A 14,036-nucleotide genomic window follows, 5' to 3' on the forward strand; every position below is an offset into this window, starting at 1 on the left:
GCTGGACACGTAGAAACAACAAGTTCGCGAAACTTGCGACCCGACAGGTAAGTTCGCAATTTGCGAAAGTGTACAAAACCCTCGCGAACTGGCAGAAACACGGGCGAACACAAAAAAAAAAAAAATCCGCAAATTCGCGGGAATTCGCGGATTTTGCGGATTGCGAATCCGCAAATCCGCAAAATTCGCGAACGCGAGATCCGCAAAATTCGCTCATGCTTACGTGAGATGCCCGAAAAGACCACCCCCTCCCACTGGAGGAAAAGCCCCGGGAATCACTAGTGTAGTGCTCGGGGAGGAGATGCCTTTGGTTAATGGGGGGGAGCGGGCGGGTGTCACCTTAGTGTCCCTGGGAGATAAGGAGATGGTTCCCAAGACCCAGCTGCCCTCTAATACTACTAAGTATGAGCAGTGGGTCACCATCAATGGCCGTAGAGGGGAGGCTCTGAGAGACACAGGAGCCAGCATGACTATGGTAAGGAGTAGGCATGGGCGGAAAATCCGTTCCGCTCGCGGATTTTGCGGATTTTCGGGAAATCCGCAATCCGCGAGATTTGCGAATTTCCCGCAAAATCCGCAAATCCGCGAGCAGCGGATTTTGCTCGCACTGCTCGCACTGTTCGCATGAGTTCGCGCCCCGCGAATAAGTGCAAAATTGCAGAAATACGATCTTAGCAAAACTGAAAGTAACTACTTACCAGGTTCAAAAGTTCAGGCTCATCATTAGTAGCCATTTCCTGTAGTGCTTCCTGAGGGGCCCCTCCAGAGTTCAGTTGCCAGTTGAAACTATTATGTGACCCTGCTCTGAACCTCAGAATAGTTACACATATGCCACAAAGGTCCTGAATTACAGCTAAGGGAGACAAGCAGGAGCCAGGCTGGAAGTTAAAATCCATTAATCAGCCCCTAATTCATTATTGTCAGTTGGGGCAGGGCAGGTGTTGTAACTAATTTTGCAACAATGAAAGCACTTAGCAAGTGCAAAAGATCACTAATCAGGGCGCACTAAGGAAGCAGGTGCCAGCTAAAAAAATATTCTGTGACACATTAATCAGCCCCAAATTAATTCAGGTCACTTGAGGCAGGGAAGGTGTGCTTTGCTTTGCCGAAAATAATGTACACTGGACAACCAGAGGGTGTGGTGATGAAACAGAGGGTGGCATGGGTGGGCCAGAGGGTGGCATGAGTAGTCAGAGAGTGGCAGTGGTGACAGAGAGTGGCAGTGATGAAGAAGAGTGTCCCAAACAGGCTGGACACGTAGAAACAACAAGTTCGCGAAACTTGCGACCCGACAGGTAAGTTCGCAATTTGCGAAAGTGTACAAAACCCTCGCGAACTGGCAGAAACACGGGCGAACACAAAAAAAAAAAAATCCGCAAATTCGCGGGAATTCGCGGATTTTGCGGATTGCGAATCCGCAAATCCGCAAAATTCGCGAACGCGAGATCCGCAAAATTCGCTCATGCTTAGTAAGGAGTCAGCTGGTGTCTCCAGAGCAGGTCATCCCAGATGTACTCCATCCCGCCGTAATGGCTGACGGCAGATTGGGCCACTACCCTGTGGCTGAGGTTCCCTTTGAGTGGGGAGGGGTTGCAGGTCCACTTCGAGTTGCCGTAAGCCCTGCCGTGCCTGTTGACTGCCTGTTAGGGAATGATATGGAGCACAATGCTTGGAGGAGGGTGGATTACCAGACTCACTTTGAGATGCTGGGACCCCCTGACTGGACTTGTGTCAGCACAAGGTCAGCGACTGCCCGAAGGGGAAGTTTGCTTACGCTGGAGCCTGGAACAATGGCCCAGCCGGCTGCCCGAGAGGAGAAGGACAAGAGGCCGGAGGACCCTGCCTCGACATCTCCACCTCGTGAGACAGCTGGACCACCTGCGGAGGTGGATCTGGAGTCCACAGGGGAGAATGTTGCTTCCCTGGAAAACCTACCCATCCCAACTGAATGGCATGTGGAGGGAGGTCCTTCCCGGGAAGAATTCTGTGAAGCTCAGAAAGAGTGTCCTACTCTCGAGGGGCTGCGGCAACAGGCCAACGCCCAGGCAGCGGGAAACATTGAAGGGAGCTACCGGATTTACTGGGAGGATGGACTCCTCTACAGTGAGCCCAAGGCACCTGGCCATGGTTCAGCCAGAGCCTTGGTGGTCCCTCAATGCTTTAGAGCCTTTCTACGGGAACTGGCTCATGAGATACCATTGGCAGGACATCTAGGACAGGACAAGACCTTTGCCCGGCTTGTCCCCCACTTCTATTGGCCTCGAATGAAAGTGGCGTCTGACACATACTGTCGGACGTGTGTGTCCTGCCAAGCTAGTGGGAAAACAGGAGTGAAGCTTAAAGCTCCCCTGGAACCACTACCTGTCGTTAGCACCCCCTTTGAGAGGGTGGGCATCGACATTGTGGGGCCATTGGATCCACCAACTTCAGCTGGTCACCGGTTCATACTGGTTTTGGTGGATCATGCCACACGGTACCCAGAGGCCATACTTCTGAGGACCATCACTGCACCTGTGGTGGCAAGGGCCCTGATGGGGATCTTCACCCGAGTGGGTTTCCCCAAGGAGGTTGTGTCCGACAGGGGGACTAACTTCCTTTCAGCGTACATGCGGGCTATGTGGAAGGAGTGCGGAGTTACCTATCGGTTTACCACTCCTTATCACCCACAAACCAATGGTCTTGTGGAAAGGTTTAACAAAACCTTGAAAGGTATGATACGGAGTCTACCTGAGAGCCTGCGGAGGAAATGGGACATCCTCCTACCCTGTCTCTTGTTTTCTTACAGGGAAGTGCCACAAAAGGGAGTGGGCTTCAGCCCCTTTGAACTTTTGTACGGGCACCCTGTACGGGGACCTCTCAGCCTGGTGAAAGACGGATGGGAACGGACTCCCAGAAAGCTTCCCCAGGACGTGGTGAGCTACATGCTGGCCTTCCGGAGCCAAAATGGCTAAGTTGTGGAAGCAAGCTTCAGACAACTTGGAGGCCAGCCAAGCAGTGATGAAAGAGTGGTATGACCACAACGCTCACCCAGTGGAACTGGAGCCTGGACAGAAGGTGTGGGTGATGGAACCTGGAGAGCTAAATGCCCTCCAGGACCGTTGGACAGGCCCCTTTGAGGTGTTGGAGAAGAAGGGGAAGTCCACCTACTTGGTGGATCTTAAGGCCCCGAGGCAGCCCCACAGGGTGCTGCATGCCAATCGCCTCAAGCCACATCATGAGAGGCCCGCGGTTGTCTTAATGATGGTAACCGATGGAGCAGAGGAAGAAGAAAGCGAACCTCTCCCTGATCTTCTCTCGTCCCAAGAAAAGGATGGGTCGGTGGAGGGAGTAATTCTCTCGCCATCCCTAACTCCTGAACAGCAGAGTGATTGCCGCCAGATCCTGGAGCAATTTTCTTCTCTGTTCTCCCTTGTCCCGGGTAGAACCCACCTGTGTACCCATGACGTGGACACAGGAGACAGCCCACCTGTGAAGTCTAAAATCTACCGGCTGTCGGACAAGGTGAAGGCCAGCATCAAGAGTGAAGTCGCCAAGATGCTGGAGCTGGGAGTGATTGAACCTTCTGGAAGCCCTTGGTCTAGCCCGGTGGTTTTGGTATCAAAAGCTGCCCCACCAGGCACCACACCTGAATTGAGATTCTGTGTGGACTACCGAGGCTTGAACTCAGTGACCAAAACTGATGCACATCCTATCCCACGGGCGGATGAACTTATTGACCGGCTGGGAGCTGCTCAATACTTAAGTACCTTTGACCTAACTTCAGGGTACTGGCAGATTTCCCTTACCGAGGAGGCGAAGGAAAGGTCAGCCTTCTCTACACCTGAGGGACACTACCAATTTCGTGTGATGCCCTTTGGGCTCAAGAATGCCCCTGCCACTTTTCAGCGGCTGGTGAACAGGGTCCTTTCTGGAATGGAAACTTTTTCTGCTGCATACCTGGACGACATTGCTGTCTTCAGTAGCAGCTGGAAGGACCATTTGCAGCATCTGCAAGCTGTTCTTCATGCCCTGCAACAGGCTGGATTGACAATCAAGGCCAGCAAGTGTCAGATCGGACAGGGGTCGGTGGTGTACCTAGGTCACTTGGTGGGCAGAGGGACGGTGCAGCCCCTCCAGGCAAAGATTGAGGCTATCATCGCCTGGGAGCCCCCCAAGACTCAAACAGAGGTCCGAGCCTTCCTGGGCCTCACTGGATATTACCGTCGCTTCGTGAAGGGGTATGGCACCATCGTGGCACCCCTCACTGAACTTACTTCCAAGAAGCAACCCCGACGGGTATTCTGGACGGAGGCTTGCCAGCGAGCCTTCATGACCTTGAAACAAGCATTGTGTTCCGCTCCCATTCTCAAGGCCCCTGATTTTGCTAGAGAATTCATTGTCCAAACAGATGCGTCAGAACATGGCATTGGGGCAGTGTTATCGCAGCTAAATGATGAGGGCTTGGATCAACCCGTGGTCTTCCTGTCCAGGAGACTACTCCCCAGGGAAAGGAGGTGGAGTACAATTGAGAGAGAAGCCTTTGCGGTGGTTTGGGCTCTGAAGAAGCTACGACCATACCTGTTTGGTTCGCACTTCCTAGTTCAGACTGACCATCGCCCCCTTCGTTGGCTGATGCAAATGAAGGGGGAGAATCCCAAGTTACTAAGGTGGTCCATCTCCCTACAGGGAATGGACTTTAGGGTGGAACACCGACCTGGGGCGGACCATGCCAACGCAGACGGTCTATCCAGGTATTTCCGCCTTAGTGATGAGGACTCCCAAGGGGTTGGGTAGTTCTCCCCACTTTCAGCTGGGGGGGACGCGTGTTAGACCTGTCTGCTTCTGGGGAGACTCTAACCATTATGATTTATTTTTTGTCCCCCTTAGCCTCCCAGAGTTTCTATTTTTTATTTTTACATGTGTCCATCAGGATTTTTTTAATGCTGTCAGGGGGCTAGGTGTTCCTTGGCGATGACGCCATTTTTCCCTCATAACTTGTGAGGCCTAGTCACCCCCTTGAAAATCTAGGGATCTCCAGAGACCTAAAATGGTGTCCACCAACTGCCATAACGGACACAACTGGAGGACAGGTCCATAGGATAACATTAGGGAACTTTCTGGAATTGACTAGAGACTTCTGCAGGTCTCAGGCCACCCTATATAAGGCCAGTGACCAGCAGCCATTTTGTGCTGACCCCAGAGTAGAGGAGTGAGGCAGTGGTGAGAGGAGGTGGACACACTGAGAGCAGCTAGTTTGTCACTGAGGCTGACAGTTACTTCAGAGGATTGTTCCCCCTTCAGCCTTTGACCGATCCCTCTCTCAAGACAACAACTACTGGCAAAGAAATCGAACTACTGAAGGAAGAAGACCCTTCTATCTCAGAGCCCCAGTAAAACCACTCAGAACACCCTTAACTGAGGGTATTCCTGACTGTCCATACCCAGCGCTGTGCTCACCGGTGTTGTGGATCAGCTGTAGTGAAGGTGGGCGTCTGTGGCACCTTAGCGCCCTGAAGAGCGAGGGCGCCGTGTGTGCGCATCCTTCCTGAGAGGCCGGGGCTGAAGGTGTCTGAGGAGGAGTAGCGGCGCTGTGTTAGCGGATTGCGGGACCCCGGGGGCACCAGCCGCGTCAAGCAGAGCAGGAAGTGCTTCCGCGCATGCCCTCAGCGCGCCCGCTATCGAAAGCAGGAGGGGCCTAGGGTCGGGCAGGCCCAGGAGAGCAGCGTCGCCGTGAGGAACAGTGTCCTTCCTGTGAGCGAGTGCGGAGGCGGGAGTAGAGCGAGCGCTTCCGCGCATGTCCGGCGGAGAAGTGCCAGCTGGGAGAGAGTCATCGCATCAGCCGAGGAGCGCCGCATCGACGATCTCCTGAGAAGAGGCAAGAGTGCCACAGCGGACGACGCGGTAGGGAGCCCTGGGCCGGGGAAGCCTTCCCTGTCTTCCCCCTTCCGCCTGACTGCTGCCAAGCTCCATCGAGTGTGGAGAAAACAACCGCTGGGACACTTCAAACCCCACAAGTAAGCCGGGTAGAGAGGGAGCGGGAGGCAGCAGAGCCAAGTGCCTGACATCCGGGACATCAGGGCTAAGCCCCAGAAGTCTAACTGTCTAATACCTGGAAAACGAAAGTGGGTTAAGTGACTCAGAGAGCCACAGCAAAGACCTCACTACTTACCACAGAGGAGAGAGGAGGAGGTGGTGTAGGGAATCACAGGGTTCCTGGGAAAAAGTCCTTGCAGCTTCTCGATGATTGGAGGAGTAGATCCCTTAATAGTTCTGTGTGCCTTTAAATCAGAGTGAGAGGAACCTAGCTAATATTATTGTATCCCCCCCTTTTTAGTCACATTACTGGTTGGTAGTGCTGAGAAGATCTATAACCAGGTCTTGCTGTTGAGTTGAGCAGTGCTTAAGAGCTGTGGGGTAATGTACCTGTTAATGAACCTTTTAAAAAACGTATTACACTGACAGACTGCATCTTCCTTTCTGTAGATTTATTGGTGGAGTATTGTGATATTGTGTATTAACGTGAAGTAACCTTACAGAGTGTGAAGCTAATGGGATTCTCTTAACCAACCAAAGAGTTACCTTTATGCATTACTGAATCGTTGACAAAAGAATGTGGTTTACTGCCCTTTTTCCACAGCAGGAGGAGTGAAAAGTAATTTCTCAAAGTAAAAGTGAAATGTTTACTCCTGAAAGAAACTAATGTTGTATCTTGTATAACCTGAATCCATAAAGACATATTATTTTTATAAAAGGTAACGGTATTTTTCCAAACAGAGGTGTTGTGTCTTTATTTTAGTGGTTCATCACTGTGTTACTGTGAGTGAGACTTGTAACTACTTTGCCAACGCCTTAAGTTAGCTGTAGCCACTACTGTGCCAAGCTACCATATGTAGACTTGGGTAATCTAGGTCCAACAGGTATTGAATTTCAAAGGCCCTGAAGTTCTGCCTGAAATCCTACCTAACCTATTCCCCCCCACCCCCAACGTAGAACAGCAGAAATAATTCCACTCACGCTGGACTTCTTCTATAGTAGAAGAGGACTGGTAGCAAACCCAAGTGTGCTAAGGACCAAGTGGTCAGTTGTGGGTAGCAGAAAGTCAAGGGGTGGCCCAACCTGTGACTGGGGGTTAAACATGGAAAATAGATTTTCTGCCCTGTCTAATTTAAATGAGTGCGATTGACTCAAAGGACCAACAAATGTGTCAGGAAACATACAGGGGATGTCAACATACTCAACTGCTCTCAATATGGTGCGCACACAAACTAACACACAGGCAGAAAGATGTAGGGAATCCCTATACGTTAATGCAAGGGCGGTGGATAAGGTCTCACACGATAGATATAGTAATCCTAAACATGTAAGGACCGATGGTCGGTTGACTGAACAAGAAGTATCTGTCCCAACAGATACTTCCGTAGTAATCTTGGAGGCTAGAATATCCCCAACACCCGAGCCTCCAGATAATGATACAGGGCCGGGCCAGGCAGGGCCAAATTTAGGTAAATCTATCCTGACTTTTATGTCATGGAATATTGCGGGTATAGCAAACAAAATGGTAACCCCAGAATGGTGCGATTTCATTGATCTTTTTGATATCATTCTATTACAAGAAACGTGGTCACTAAGCCCAGTTTTTCGACAGGGGTATATAAACTTTTTTATTCCCGCAACAAAAAATCAAATTGGCCGCCCTTCAGGAGGCCTACTGATATGGATACGCCAGTCGCTGAACTGCACAATAAGACAAAGATCCCTACCAACTAATGATACCTTAGGACTTGATATTAGATGGGACAATGGACAGGAGCTTGCTCTTTTTAACATATATGCCAGGGGGGTTGGGGGTGGGAAATCCTCAGATGTAGTGTCTGCCCTAGAACAGGAATTAGAGCTGCTACCCTTGGAATCACATATTATTGTGGGGGGGGGATATCAACTCTACCTTCGAACCCTTGGGTGAGGGGGATAGGGTACTGTCTGAGGAGGAGGATAGCAAGTGGGGAATACCCCAGCTGGAGGTACCTGTCATTAAAAGATGGAGTGTTGTGGCCATTCAAGTGAAGAGTCTCTGCCTGGCAAGAGGCCTAAGAGCGGCTAATGGGCGTACGCCCTCTGACCGAAATGGGAACAGCACATTTGATAACGGCCGGGCATCCAGCAGAATAGACTACTTTTTAGTAGATGTGAGGGACTGGGGTAAATTGATAGATATGGTTGTGGAAACAAGAACGGAAAGTGATCACAACCCTTTGTGTATGACTCTTCACCCATATCAGGGGATTGTGGGGCAAAACACCGAGGTTGAATTGATGACCAAGGATTTAGTCTGCTCAAATAACCAGCGCAACCTGAAATGGGGAAGGCTGGTAGAAGATGTAGGGAAGCTAGATGACCTTAAGAGAACAGTGGTAGAGGAAATAAATAACATCAAACCTCATATTGGGAAGTCAAACTTCCAAGACCATATGATAGAGGCCCACATAAAATTCTTCTGCAGACTGCAAGGCTTCTTCCTAAAAACGGTAGACCGAAGCAAGGGTAAAAAACATCTACCAAAACAAGGATGGTATGATAAAAGCTGTAGATTGGCACGACAAAATTTGAGTAGTGAACTAAGAAGGGGTAATACTGATGCAGTTAGGAAAGCGAGGGATTTATACAGACTAACCCAAAAACAAGCCAAGAGACGGTGGGACGAAGAACGCTGGTGCGAGCTGAAACATGCTTGCGCAGCTAAAGATTCTAAGCTATTTTGGTCTGCGGTAAAATGGGATAGGGGAGGGATAGCTGCCCAACCACAAAACCATGTTGCAAAAAACAAATGGATCGAGTTCTTCGAGCCACAATATGCCCGTAGCCTAACGCTAGTTATTGATACTCCCCCCCCCAACTGTTCACTTTACACACAAAGTATTTAACGAAAATGATGTTAGTATCGCTTTGGATTGTGTAACGGGGGGAAGAGCTCCGGGTATGGACGGTATTCTGGCAGATGTGTTCTTGACAGACCGGAACTCATGGTGCATATATTTTTCTTGGTTGGCGAATGCAGTGGCCATGGGAGGGGAAGTGCCCCCCTCATGGAAGGGAGCTGAAATTATCCCCGTATTTAAAAAAGGCGACAAATCCCTTCCCAAAAATTACTGACCCATCAGTCTGATAGATACAGCACAGAAGCTGATGGGCCGACTAGTGCAGAATAAACTGCAAGCATGGATAGAGGAAAATAACATCTTGTTGCCATACCAAGCGGGGTTCCGCCCCTTGACTAGTTCCATAGACCAGGTTTTCTACTTTATTGCTATTTACTGGAGAAATGTAACTTTGAAAAACGGCACTCTATATGCCGTATTTGTGGATTTAAAAGCAGCCTTTGACCTAGTGCCAAGAGAAAAGCTGTGGAGGACTTTGGCTGAAGCAGGTTTAAGTCCAGAACTTCTCACTCTTCTTGTGCGACTACATAAAAATAATTACGCCAAAATCAGGTGGGGAGCGCAGGGAGAAGTGACTGGGCCATTTCCTGTAGAACGGGGGGTGCGGCAAGGGTGTGTCCTGGCCCCAACACTATTTTCCATCTATATTAATGGCATTGTGGACTATTTGAAAAAATCTCCAAGTGATGCCCCAATCATAGCAGGCTCACATGTCCCCATCCTCATGTTTGCGGACGACACGCTTATACTTTCACGCACACCGAGCGGTCTCCAAAAGGCTGTCAATGCATTTTGCGAATTCTGTGATAGCCGGGGCCTTGAGTTGAACACAACCAAGACAAACTTTATGTGTCTGAACCGACAGTCCACATTTAAAGGTGTAATTACTTATAAGGGTATTCCCCTTGAGGAAGTAGAGGCTTTTTCCTATTTAGGAATAATTTTACAGGGCAATATGAAATGGAAATCACATATCAACACGGCAGTATTAAAGTTTAGCCAGCTTGCAGGCGCGGTTGCACTCAAACATAAAGCCTCGCTGACAAAACCCATAAACTGCGCCCTAGAAATTTACAATATGAAAGTCTTGAGCGCCTGTTTGTATGGTTCTGAACACTGGGGTTTTGCAAATTTGGTAGATTTGGTTGTAGCGGAAAACAGATTTTTGCGAGGGCTGGTAATGGCCCCGCAAAGCACACCTATAATCCCATTGAAGTTGGATCTTGGTAGGAAAAGCATCGAGGATATAGCCCGATTGCGGCCATTGTTGTATTGGAGGCGCCTGATGGTGACCCCTGAGTAGGCCCACTATGCCGCAGCATTGTCAGATGTTGTTAAGTTTGACCGTTTCCACTCCATTGTATGGCTGAAAGATCTGCGGGGTCTACTGGTAAAGCTAAAACTGGATCATCTCTGGGGTAACAGGGATGTGGCTTGCTTCCCGACAAAAGCAAAATTGAAAGAAATATACTGGGAGAGGGTGTATTCCACAATTTATTGCACTGGGCAAATAGCCAAACTGTCAGCACGCTTTCTGGACATTAAAATGGTTCCATCCTGTGAAGCCTATTGGGACATAATTGAAAGCCCGCGTGACAGGAAGCTATACTTTCAATTCCGAGCTGGAACACTCCCAGTAAATGCTTTTAAGAAACATTGGATCCCACCGCGGGATGAGCACTGTTACTACTGTAAAGACCAAACAGAGCATATTTCCCATTTGTTGTTTTGTTGCCCCTTATATGCTAATCCACGGCGCAAATGGCTACGACCAGTTTGTCTAAACATTGGCACTCGCAGCCAATAACTGCACTTAGAATATTAGAATTAGATTATTCTCCACTCTTTGCGATTGCTGTAGCAAAATTCCTTGGCTGGGCATGGGTGATTCGCACTCGCACATTGTTGACTAATGTAATACAAGGAATATGGCTATCATGTCTACATCGTTTTAACAAATTTTATAAATTAAGCAAGCATTTTTATCTGTGTAGTGTTTTCGACTGTCAATTGTTTAATAAGTTTTTTAATGTGAACATTTTAGATGTAGTATTTATTTGTATAGTGATTAGGGAGGAAATGCTTTATGACAAATGTCGAATAAAGCTTGAAATTGAAAAAAAAAAATACCAAGGCGCAGAGTACCCTTTAGTTCAGCACGTTATTCTCAGATACATAACATGTCTCCTTTTATCGCAGTCTCACCACAGCGCAGGCATCAGAGGCCTTTCCTGGTGGCTGGTGGGGACCTACAGACATGTCGGCTGGAGGTAGAGCCCGTGAGCCGAGGGAGGGCAACAGCAGGGTCCTTCATCTGACATCCTTGCAAAGTGCTAACTCTGGATAAGTGGAGGTCTCTAGGGGTCAGTGGGCCAGCTTCTTATTCTCGTCAGATTTCCAACCCCAAAACTCAAAAACTAAAGGCCCAGGTCAAACTGAGTTTTTGCAGCTACATAACTTGATGTTGATGGAAATGGTGGCATGATCCTAGCGCTTTGATATATGACCTGGGTGACACTGTCAGTGCTACACTAAAGTCTGCATAAATAGATAGATATCGTTGTAAACCCTACTATTGTACATACTTACACAAACACATTTTAGTCAATTTTATACATCTGCAAATCACAACACGAATCCTCAGATTTCACCAGATGCGAATGGGCCCTCAAATAAAATAAAATGTCCCACTGTCTGCCTGATTCCACACCAGTCCATGTACTGCTGCAGAATTAATGACTCGTGTTTCGGGTTGTTTGGGCTGTTCAGGCTAAACATCAGCCTATTCCACTAGTGTACCTATAGAGTACATTTTGACCCAATTTTGCTTTATTGAATGATAACATTGATTTTACTCGGTTTTGCTTTGCAAATTGAATCACCCAGTGATGGCTCGTGAAGGTAAGCATAGTGGATCGGTGGGGTGGAATTGACAAACTAAGACATGCACAAGGTAAGGGGTTTTATTTATTTATTTTATTTTCCCTATTCTGTCGTTTGTCACTCCAACTGCCCACTCCACCCCCGCCCTACCATTGCTTTCCTGCACGGGCCGCGACTGGAATCACCCAAAGTGCCTGGCCCTAGTCCTGGATTGCGGCTTCCTGTATGCTAAGGATAGGCAAGGACAGCTACAGGACTCCGTCTTCACTGTGAGGGTTTTGATACAACAGCTTGTTCTTTTCCCCTCAGGGGAATAGAGGCCTTTTGGGGCTTGGGAGGGATAATAAGGTTTTGTGTTTATTTTATTTATGGGCAGCTAGAATCGATGAGCTGCTTGTCTGTACCCACGTGACACCATCTGCAATACATTACCAGGAAATGAATTTCCTGCCCATGTGCCCCTTATTGAAAAAATGATTAGGCCTGCAATTATGGATAAAAGCAGACTATGCCTCTACTATGAAGCTTAAAGCAAGTGCATGGGGCAGATAAAGGTCCAGTCAAACAATGCCTTAATGTTCTGTTCAAACTCATTAATTTGGTTCAATAAAGCAGTTTCCAAGGCCTCTCAGCCCCTGTTGCAGAGGCTAGAGTAAAGCTGAGTGAAGCACAAGTCCCAGCTAGGGGTAGATGTTTTGGGGGATAACTAGACCATAAAAGGGGTCTAGGGTGGATAGGGATGTAGCTTACCCTACACAATTGTTGCTCAGATATGATTTTACCTTAAAGAAATGAAAAGACAAGAGGTGTTTGGCAAAATTTAATTAAACTCAGCCTCTGGGAGAGTCTTGACAGAATGCGTCTGAGGAAAGTCTTTCTGTGTACACAATTTTGGCTGGTTTTATACACATCTTATGAAGTATCATAAACTGATTTCTGCATTCTTAAAAGGCATTACAGTCATACATTTATAGGGTTGGGCATCTTGATAAGGATTCAGGTGGATTTCAACCTTGGGGAGAGATTTTTTGGGCCAGTGTGTATGTTCCAGATGGATGGCATGAAAAACGCGTGATCACTATGTGTGGTGTGCATGTCGTGTTCTGATTGGCTGAGTGTTTCTATCTACATGTGGCATCTAGCTTTGTGGTATTTTTAGGGAACACAAGCCTTTGGCCAAATGTTTTATTGGGGCTAATTGCCATGGACGTGTTTGTGGTGCAGCTTTCCAGCTGGAGCCTGGTGTTGTATGGTGGATTGTGGAACTTCCTAGTATTAGTATACCTGTTTTTAACATCCTGCATCCATGTCACAATACTGGCGTTCTTGTGTCAGTGTCTATGCATTCGTTTTTGTGGACTTGTCAGTGTTCTTAGGTTGGTGTCCTCATGTTAGTGTTAGTGCATATGTGTCAGTGTCCCTCTGCCCCCCCTGCCCCCTCCCATTATTGTTCCAGTGTCAAGGCTCGCACCACCATTTCTCTCTCTACCCAGAGTGAGTGCCCCAATGTTATGGCCTGTGCATCAATGTCTCGATGTCATTTATTTTGTACCATTGTCTACTAGCAACCTCCAAATGTTAGTATCTCTTTCCCAGTGTCCTCTTGACGAGTATGTGCTTCCAGCCAGCATTACTTTAGCAGTAGCCCTTGGCAGTGTTGCAGTGTCCATATCAGTGGCAGTATCAATGCATGTGTCCTTATGTCTGTGCCTCCATGTCAGTACCTTTGTGCCAGAGACCCATTGTCAGTGACCAATGTCATCAACCACAGGTCGATACCCCGGTGTTGTGTCCCGCCAGTCTGTTCCTTCTGTTAGTTTCCCACTGCCACTTCACTGTCATGGTGTTGTGTCCAAGCATCAAAAATGATAGTGTGAGTATCTGAGTGTCCCTTTTCTATCTCCCAGTGTCACTGGCCCTTGCCGGTGTCCCAGCATCAGTGTGTGTGCCCCACATCATCATTGCAGTGCCACTGTTTCCAGGTCAATGTTCCTATATATGTGTTGGTGTTCCCATGACTGGCTCTTTGTCACAGTGCTGACATTTGATTTCTGGGACCTCCTAAGTCAGGGTTCCATTCGTCAGGGTTGATGCCCCTCATGTCAGTGTCCTAGTATTAATTATTGTGACTCATATCAACATCCCCATTTTAGCATGGGTGTCCCTATGCCGATGTTCTAGTGTCCATGTCCAGTGGCAGTCTCCTGGTGTCAGTGTCTCTATGTCAATCTCTTTATT

The sequence above is a fragment of the Lissotriton vulgaris genome, chromosome 3_1, assembly GCF_964263255.1.
Source record: "Lissotriton vulgaris chromosome 3_1, aLisVul1.2, whole genome shotgun sequence".
Lineage (NCBI taxonomy): Eukaryota > Metazoa > Chordata > Amphibia > Caudata > Salamandridae > Lissotriton > Lissotriton vulgaris.